This window comes from Nannobrachium achirus (genome assembly GCF_963921795.1).
Source record: "Nannobrachium achirus genome assembly, chromosome: 19".
NCBI lineage: Eukaryota > Metazoa > Chordata > Actinopteri > Myctophiformes > Myctophidae > Nannobrachium > Nannobrachium achirus.
The window spans coordinates 7,336,429-7,345,745 of NC_137826.1; the positions used below are offsets into that span (position 1 = coordinate 7,336,429).

The window sequence follows — 9,317 nt, forward strand, 5'->3', positions numbered from 1 at the left end:
ACATTTAGGCGAAATGGCTCTTCAACGGCCGTGAAAAGACTCTCCTCCATGCACGGTGAAAGAGCGAAATCTGTTAAGGCGAATAAGTTATAGGCGAATGGGCTGGTGACCGTGGGAGGTGCTCTCCATTCCGGTAGAAGCTGGTGAGCAGCTCCTGGAAGTCCATTTTGTTTCATTGTCCTCAGGCAGTTGCAGATAAATACTCCACAAATCTGTCCACCAAATCCAAATGTAAAGAGTTCAGTCCAAAAGTGCTCCAGTGGTCACACATGCTGATCCTGCTGTAGACAGATCCATGCTGCTCTCTCGGAGGTCACTGTGGCAATCCAGAGTCAGCCGCAACGTTGACCTTCCTGGCATGTTTGGGCTTCATCTGTGGAGAAAAACAGAGTTTGTGTAAATTTGGAGTGCCCCAACTAATTGCGACTTAAGGTTGCCATGAGAAATGTCACAGCTTATCTCCGTGTAGACGTGTGTGTGTACACATTTTTACATATGGGTTGGTTCCCTTGATACATCCGGTGACATCACCTATGTAAAAGTCCATATATGGGTATTCCCCAGAATCTTTTATGCCCATATATGGAGATTCCTGATTAAGCCCATATCTAACAGAACTGCATAATGGAATTGCCCATATGTGGAGGAAGACAGCCCATATTATGTGCGGCTGGTTCAGACAGGGATCTCCATGTATGGGCATAAAAGGGACGTACAGTACATGGATCTCCATATAGTATATGGGTAACTGGTCCGATATACATCACTGGCCAGATGGCCAAGAATTGTCGCCCTGAGGCGTCTTACTAGTTTAGTAATCGTAATCAAATCGGCACATAATCGCTGGAATTTCTATTAATACCGTGCTAAAGAACTAAAACAGGGTTCCCACAGCTTTTTATCAATTAATTTCCAAAACTGAGCTGCGAGACGTTGTGAGCATGTAGATCGGCTATTTTCACAATTTCTGGCTCTAATATTTGACAATTTGGCCCATGTTTAATTTGCCATTTCAGAGGTATTAACCAAATCAATAACCAAAGACAATGCATAGCTATTTTTTCCAGGGCCTTCCAGGAGCCTTGATCAATTCCAAAACTTTTCCAGTACTGGAAAAATATGATTCTAATCTCAAAATATTTCCAGGAATTTCATGACCGTGGGAACCCTGGTAATAATTGTGACAGGCCTACCTGGTGCTTATGGGGTTGGCTGGGATGATGGTGACGTAGCTGGTCTGTGGGGCTGGGGCACCGTGGCAGCCTGCATCTTCCTCGTCGATGAAGCGAATGTTCTTGGGCCTTTCTTTGAACTGGTAGGCCAGGATGCCCCGCTGGTAGTAATACACACACACACAAACACACAAACACAAACACAAACACACACACACACACACACACACACACACACACACACACACACACACACACACACACACACACACACACACACACACACACACACATTACTCAGGGTTCCCACAAATGTTTTCCAATTAATTTCCAAAACTTTTCCAGAATATTTAACCCAATATACAGGACTATATAACAATAATTCAGCTCAATAACATGTTGCTTACTCCTATGCACAATGCCCAAAGACAGGTAGTGTATGCCAGTGGTTCTCAACCTTTTCAGGCCGTGACCCCGAAATAATCATGTTTTTACTGGGGACCCGGCACCCTGACGAGCACTAAAGAGTTGAGAAATGTTGTATAACACTGTTCTATTGTGAAAATAGCAGATCTACATGCTCACAACGCCTCGCAACGTTGTGAGCATGAAGATCGGCTATTTTCATAATTTCTGCCTCTAATATTCAAAGAATGCATAGCTATTTCTCCTGGACCTTCCAGGACTGTTTCAAAATATTTCCAGTAATTTCATGACCGTGGGAACCCTGCTAAAAATATGCCTTGAATATTTATTTTTAAATTACCTATTTGAAAAGAACACGGTTACAATTTAGCCTGACAAATGTGTAGCTATTCTTTAATCAGAAATGTATAAGGTAATAGCTAAACAAATGCCACAATCTGATTAATTGCTTAAATAATTGACAGATTAAACAACGTTTTCAGGCCAAGGACCCATTAGTTGAGAGAGATTGAAGCAGGGACCCCCACAACCTGTTCATAGATTGATTAGATTCCATATAGTTTCATTGTTTGACAGCACAATCATCAGTGTATTTTCATGTCAATTTGTGTTTTCAGATATTTAACCACTTGAACTGTCAATACTTAATAAACTTGACCTTTCACTCTGTACTTGGTCTGCTCTTTTTCCCCTCTACACCAAAGGTCTTTGCCAAAAACAGCTGATTGAGGCGTTGTGAGCTTGTAGATCTGCTATTTTGGGCTACAGTTCTCAGAATATGGACACTAGGGTTCAAGTAGTTAATATAAAAAAGGAGTAGAAAAAAGGTTTATATCACTCAAAGATTTGGAGGACCCCCAGTAGTAACTCCGGGGACCCCCTAGGGGTCCCGGACCTCTGTTGAAGTAAAGAACAGTGCTTTCTCAGCTAAGGGGTCCCTGCTTCATCTCTCTCTCAGCTAAGGGGTCCCTGCTTCATCTCTCTCTCAGCTAAGGGGTCCCTGCTTCATCTCTCTCTCAGCTAAGGGGTCCCTGCTTCATCTCTCTCTCAGCTAAGGGGTCCCTGCTTCATCTCTCAGCTAAGGGGTCCCTGCTTCATCTCTCTCTCAGCTAAGGGGTCCCTGCTTCATCTCTCTCTCAGCTAAGGGGTCCCTGCTTCATCTCTCTCTCAGCTAAGGGGTCCCCTGCTTCATCTCTCTCTCAGCTAAGGGGTCCCTGCTTCATCTCTCTCAGCTAAGGGGTCCCTGCTTCATCTCTCTCAGCTAAGGGGTCCCTGCTTCATCTCTCTCTCAGCTAAGGGGTCCCTGCTTCATCTCTCTCTCAGCTAAGGGGGTCCCTGCTTCATCTCTCTCAGCGAAGGGGTCCCTGCTTCATCTCTCCCGGCTAAGGGGTCCCTGCTTCATCTCTCTCTCAGCTAAGGGGTCCCTGCTTCATCTCTCTCAGCTAAGGGGTCCCTGCTTCATCTCTCTCTCAGCTAAGGGGTCCCTGCTTCATCTCTCTCTCAGCTAAGGGGTCCCTGCTTCATCTCTCTCTCAGCTAAGGGGTCCCCTGCTTCATCTCTCTCTCAGCTAAGGGGTCCCTGCTTCATCTCTCTCTCAGCTAAGGGGTCCCTGCTTCATCTCTCCCGGCTAAGGGGTCCCTGCTTCATCTCTCTCAGCTAAGGGGTCCCTGCTTCATCTCTCTCTCAGCTAAGGGGTCCCTGCTTCATCTCTCTCTCAGCTAAGGGGTCCCTGCTTCATCTCTCTCTCAGCTAAGGGGTCCCCTGCTTCATCTCTCTCTCAGCTAAGGGGTCCCTGCTTCATCTCTCTCTCAGCTAAGGGGTCCCTGCTTCATCTCTCTCAGCTAAGGGGTCCCTGCTTCATCTCTCTCAGCTAAGGGGTCCCTGCTTCATCTCTCTCTCAGCTAAGGGGTCCCTGCTTCATCTCTCTCAGCTAAGGGGTCCCTGCTTCATCTCTCTCTCAGCTAAGGGGTCCCTGCTTCATCTCTCTCTCAGCTAAGGGGTCCCTGCTTCATCTCTCTCAGCTAAGGGGTCCCTGCTTCATCTCTCTCTCAGCTAAGGGGTCCCTGCTTCATCTCTCTCTCAGCTAAGGGGTCCCTGCTTCATCTCTCTCTCAGCTAAGGGGTCCCCTGCTTCATCTCTCTCTCAGCTAAGGGGTCCCTGCTTCATCTCTCTCTCAGCTAAGGGGTCCCTGCTTCATCTCTCCCGGCTAAGGGGTCCCTGCTTCATCTCTCTCAGCTAAGGGGTCCCTGCTTCATCTCTCTCTCAGCTAAGGGGTCCCGGCTTCATCTCTCTCTCAGCTAAGGGGTCCCTGCTTCATCTCTCTCAGCTAAGGGGTCCCTGCTTCATCTCTCTCTCAGCTAAGGGGTCCCTGCTTCATCTCTCTCTCAGCTAAGGGGTCCCTGCTTCATCTCTCTCTCAGCTAAGGGGTCCCTGCTTCATCTCTCTCTCAGCTAAGGGGTCCCCTGCTTCATCTCTCTCTCAGCTAAGGGGTCCCTGCTTCATCTCTCTCTCAGCTAAGGGGTCCCTGCTTCATCTCTCTCAGCTAAGGGGTCCCTGCTTCATCTCTCTCAGCTAAGGGGTCCCTGCTTCATCTCTCTCTCAGCTAAGGGGTCCCTGCTTCATCTCTCTCAGCTAAGGGGTCCCTGCTTCATCTCTCTCTCAGCTAAGGGGTCCCTGCTTCATCTCTCTCTCAGCTAAGGGGTCCCTGCTTCATCTCTCTCAGCTAAGGGGTCCCTGCTTCATCTCTCTCTCAGCTAAGGGGTCCCTGCTTCATCTCTCTCTCAACTAAGGGGTCCCTGCTTCATCTCTCTCTCAACTAAGGGGTCCCTGCTTCATCTCTCTCTCAGCTAAGGGGTCCCTCCTTCATCTCTCTCTCAACTAAGGGGTCCCTGCTTCATCTCTCTCTCAGCTAAGGGGTCCCTGCTTCATCTCTCTCTCAACTAAGGGGTCCCTGCTCTCTCAGCTAAGGGGTCCCTGCTTCATCTCTCTCTCAGCTAAGAAGGGGTCCCTGGCTGAGGGAGGGAGCTGTTGTTGTTGTTAGCTTTAATAGCTTTCAGTTAGCATGAGAGTTAGCATGTGTTGCAAGGTAAAGAAAAAACATTACAGACCTACTGTAGAACAGCCTAACATTTTAACAATACACCCCCATTGAGTCATTCTAGATGATGCCTATTGTCTCTTACCTGAATGGAGTCGCTATATGAAGATATCCACGAAAGCGAGCTTCTTTTCTCTTGTGAAACGAGTTAAACAACAATCCACGAGCCTCTGTTTTAGCCTCCTGGTTGGTCCCGGGTGGTTCAGTCTGAGTGTGATAATTTCGCGTTACACATTACTTCCGCCCTGGACAGGATACGGAAATACTCTGTCTGTGCCAACGCGTCGTAACGCGTGGAAATAACCGGATACAGTAGTCAGTCTCAGCCTGGGATCAATCGCATTCCCAACGTGATATCTTCAAAAAAATAATCTTTGCACGTTCTCCCTCCGTACATCTACAAAGACGTTCAGATTTCAAATATAGAGTTATTTCCCCGGGGCTACAGATGTTACAATTATATACGGCCCAACCTCGGCACGAGTGCATTCTGTATTGTTTAGTAAAAAGCATTTTAATCAGATCAGTGATAGGAGTTATAAGGTGCAATACACCCCAACGGCCGATGGGGTCGCGTTGTTAAAAGCCACCGATCGGATCAAAAATGATTATTATTAAACAACACGGAACATTATGCGTACATGTGAGGGGCCGTCCATAATTGTAACATCCTTGGCTATTGAGCAAACGCCGTATCTTTGAAATCTGAATGTTTATGTTGACGTAAGGACTAAAAAGGGAGAAAGTACCAACGCTATTTTGAAGATAATTATAATAAGACTGTCAGTCTTGTATCAGTGAACAATATAATGCAGAAACTTTCGTAAAATATTGCATATAACACTGAGAATAAAGGTTATGGGAGCAGTGTTGAAAAAAACGAAACAAAAAAAAACAGCAGTCACGTGACTGACATATCGGCCGATGTGATGTAATAGAACGTTACATTATCAACAGACAGAATGTCTGATTAAAACATAGTGCCTGAACGAGAGTATGGGCATTTTCCATGGGACGTACCATAATCAACAGAGACTATGTCTGATAAAAACATAATGAGTTCCTCAGTATGGGCAATATGGCCATAATGGGCGCATTCTATGCAGTTAATAAAGGCTGATAATGGACATTCTATGTTCTGATAACGTTCGAAGCGGGTGTCCAAAAATGGTCAAAATGGCCTGGCAGGCCTGCAATACTGTTCTTTTGGTGTTCACCTTTGTTGCTTGGTTCATTGAATGATTGCACTCTCCCACAGCAATAAGGAAAGGAAAACAAACAACACATATTGGCCATTTTTACACTTTGTTAATTTTAAGCGCAGTGTCAAGGAAGCCCAAAACGAGAGTAAATGCCAGCAGAACAGTATATTGCAAGCCATTTTGGCAAATTGTTGGTCGGCGCTACTCACACGTTTGGCTGTGTAGCTCATGCCTCGAATGCCCGGTGCTTACAAGCTGTACCTCGTTGTAAAGGTGACGAATCAACAATGAAAAAGATATAAAACACAATACAAATTGGTATTATTAAAGGGGAGATATAACGGACCAAAGTCAAGTTTCATTTCTTTTTGTGCTGAGTTTATATACCATAGATGTTCCAATTAGATTAGTATAGGCCTAGTGCACTCATTGGATGGCTAGAAGAATCTGAATCAAAACCCAAGCCAAGAGCATGAAGTTTCAACTAATTTCAAAGTCATTTTCCTCTCTCCCAGGTCCCACATGATCACATTTTTTATTCGAGGCCGAGACTTGGATTGCAAAGACACACTAATTAAACTTTTGGCCGCAGTTCATATAGACAACAGTGCCCAGATCTTGTCTGTACCTGGGAGTTGAAATATTTATTGTCTGGGGCATCTCCACTCCACGTCCAGCAGTTTGAATCCCCCCTCCCTCCCTATCTATTCATTGATAACTGTCTAAAATTCCCAAGGTTTTTCCCCCCTCTTTCCTCTCTGTCTTCTTTCATCCAAACCGGAGCTAAAGTCACGCAGAGCTGCGAGCGGCGGGGCCGTAGAACAGGGGCGCCACAAGGGGGGGGGGGGGGGGGGAGTGGGACTGAGTTTCTAGGGGGCACGTACCTTTTAGGCGAAGCCCGAACTGGCGAAGTGGGGAAATGTCCGATACCGTAGCGATCTGGCGAACGTCTTCTGGACAGGGCGTTTATCGTGCGCTTGCCCAGGCCTTACGGCCTGGGCATAAATATAACGATTGCATTCACCACGGCTTCGTAACTCGCGCGGCGCTCCGCCGGCCGCGCGGCCCTGGCCCGCTCTTCGCGGCCACTCGCGCCTGCGGCGCTCGGGGGCGAAGAGCAGGACCAAGGTCCGCTGGCCTTCGCGCCGCTTGCAGTGTCGTGGACAATCGATTCGCCAGATCGCTACGGTAGGAGACAAATCCCCACTTCGCCAGTTCGGGCTTCGCCAGAACAGGACTTTCCCGTTTCTAGGGCCCAAGGTGGAGGTGCCCTAGTAACTTAAGCTATTGAAAAATAGCAGATATACAAGCTCACAGCGCGGCACCGAGTGCCGCGCTGCGAGCTTGTAGATCTGCTATTTTTGAAAAGTTGAGAAAATGTGTGCAAATCTTTGAATATATGTATTTTTTAAGCGAACATTTGTAACTCAAATTTTGCTTCTGGGGGGTCCCTGGAACTAAATATTTTTAGATGGGGGTCCGTGGCCAAATACATATCATCTTGGGGGTCCTTGACATGAAAAAGTTTGAGCACCGCTGACATGGAAACGTAGGTTTCTTGCACACATTTTCACAATTTTTCAAAAATAGCAGATCTACACTCGGTGCCGCGCTGTGAGCTTGTATATCTGCTATTTTTCAATAGTTAACATTCATGGGGGGCCCGCAGTGAATCCTTGTACCCAGGGCCCAGAATTTGGTGTGACGCCCCGGCCGTAGAATGTGCTGACATAATATTTCACTTGCTTGCCCCCGAGTCTTCCTTTCTTCTGAGCCAGAATATGTGTTCATTGGCAGCTACGCTGCGCAGGCACTAAATCATGTCTTGTGGTCTCTTTACAACGCTGGACACCGGCAGTCTTTCATGCAAAGCCAAGCTGAGAGTCACACTCTGCCTCTATACTTCTCAGCATCTACTTCTCAGTGGTGGAAAGTAACTAAAGTCCTATGCACTCAAGAACTGTACTTACTGTAAGTACAATACTTTCACTTTACTGGAGTATATTTGCCATTTTCAATACTTCCACTTCTACTCCACTAACAGATCTCAGAGGCAAATAATGTTGGCTACTTTTTACTCCACTACAATTATTTGAAAACTTTACTTAATAATTACTTTTTGGTTTTGATTATTACTAGTAAGACGCCTAATGGCGACATTGGCGCCAATTCTTTGCCATCTGGCCAGTAATGTATGTATGTATCGGACCAGTTACCAATATATGGAGACTGCTGGGACCCATATATGGAGATCCATGTACTGTTTATGGAGATATGCTGTGAGAGCCCAAACATGCTTACTCAGTTATTCGATATGTGAAAGTCCTATGATGACATCTGACATCATACCCTTTTATGCCCATACATGGAGATCCCTGTCTGTAGAACCAGCCACACAGATATGGGCTGCCTGTCTTGGCCATCTGTCTCGGCCATATATGGATTCTGTTAGTGTGGCATGTGGCCGATGTGGCCTCCATATATGGGCATTCCCATATGAAGTCCTGTTAGATATGGGCTTAATATTGATGACATCAGGGAACTCCATTTATGGGCACAAAAGGGATTCTGCCATCACAGTGAAGCCAGAGCGTGACGTCAGAGCGGCAAACCCATTCTATTCACAGCTGTGATGTCACAGTGATGTGTCAGGGGAACTACAGTGTCAGGCGTGACCTACAGAGATACACGGATTCCCGGATACGCGGACAAGATGTGCCGGTTTTCATAGTTAACTGTGACCTACGGTCGCAACAAAACATACATTAACCACTTCAGCCCTTTATATTCTTCAGCTATTTGAAAATCACAACTTGTAGATCTTCTATTTTCAAAAGATTTTTATACATTTGAAAACTTGTGACATTCTGAGTACTTTTACTTTAGGTACCTTAATTATAACTTTTTCCACCACTGCTACTTCTCAGGCCCATAGCGAGGCCTTCTGAAGCCAGTACACACACACACACACGCACGCACGCACGCACGCACGCACGCACGCACGCACGCACTCACACACACACACACGCGCGCACTCTGCCACCTCCACCTGGATTACGCCTAACTATCTCTCTGAGGATGACAGGAAATGTGGAGCGGGGTTTCCACATCAAAGGGTTGATCCGTGGAGGTGTGTTTGTGTATTGTGAGGGAAGGGGCGGGGCAGTGGGTGTGAGGGAGGAGGGCAAAGCGTCATTCACACCTGACTGTCAAGCCTGGCCTGCCTGCGGGAGAGGAGTGTGGATATACACAGTGCATGGTGCAGTGGTTCTTAAAGTTCATTTCAGGGACTCTCTGGGTTCCTTTATGGGGGTCTAAGTTGACCCTTACAAGTCTGTAACTTTGACAGTGTACAAATGGAACATTTGGTTCCATTTGTACACTGTCAAAGTTAAGAGGAGACCTTCAAATGTCAAAGTT

General features: G+C 46.6%; 1 long non-coding RNA gene across 1 annotated transcript; it reads right to left on the reverse strand.

Annotated features, from left to right (window-relative positions):
• Nucleotides 1-277: 277 nt before the first annotated feature.
• On the reverse strand, nt 278-4,892 carry LOC308304409. Its single transcript, XR_013963061.1, has 3 exons — nt 4,781-4,892; nt 1,194-1,333; nt 278-373 (listed from the first exon to the last, which is right to left on the reverse strand). It is a non-coding gene; the product is annotated as an uncharacterized lncRNA (long non-coding RNA).
• Nucleotides 4,893-9,317: the final 4,425 nt, after the last annotated feature.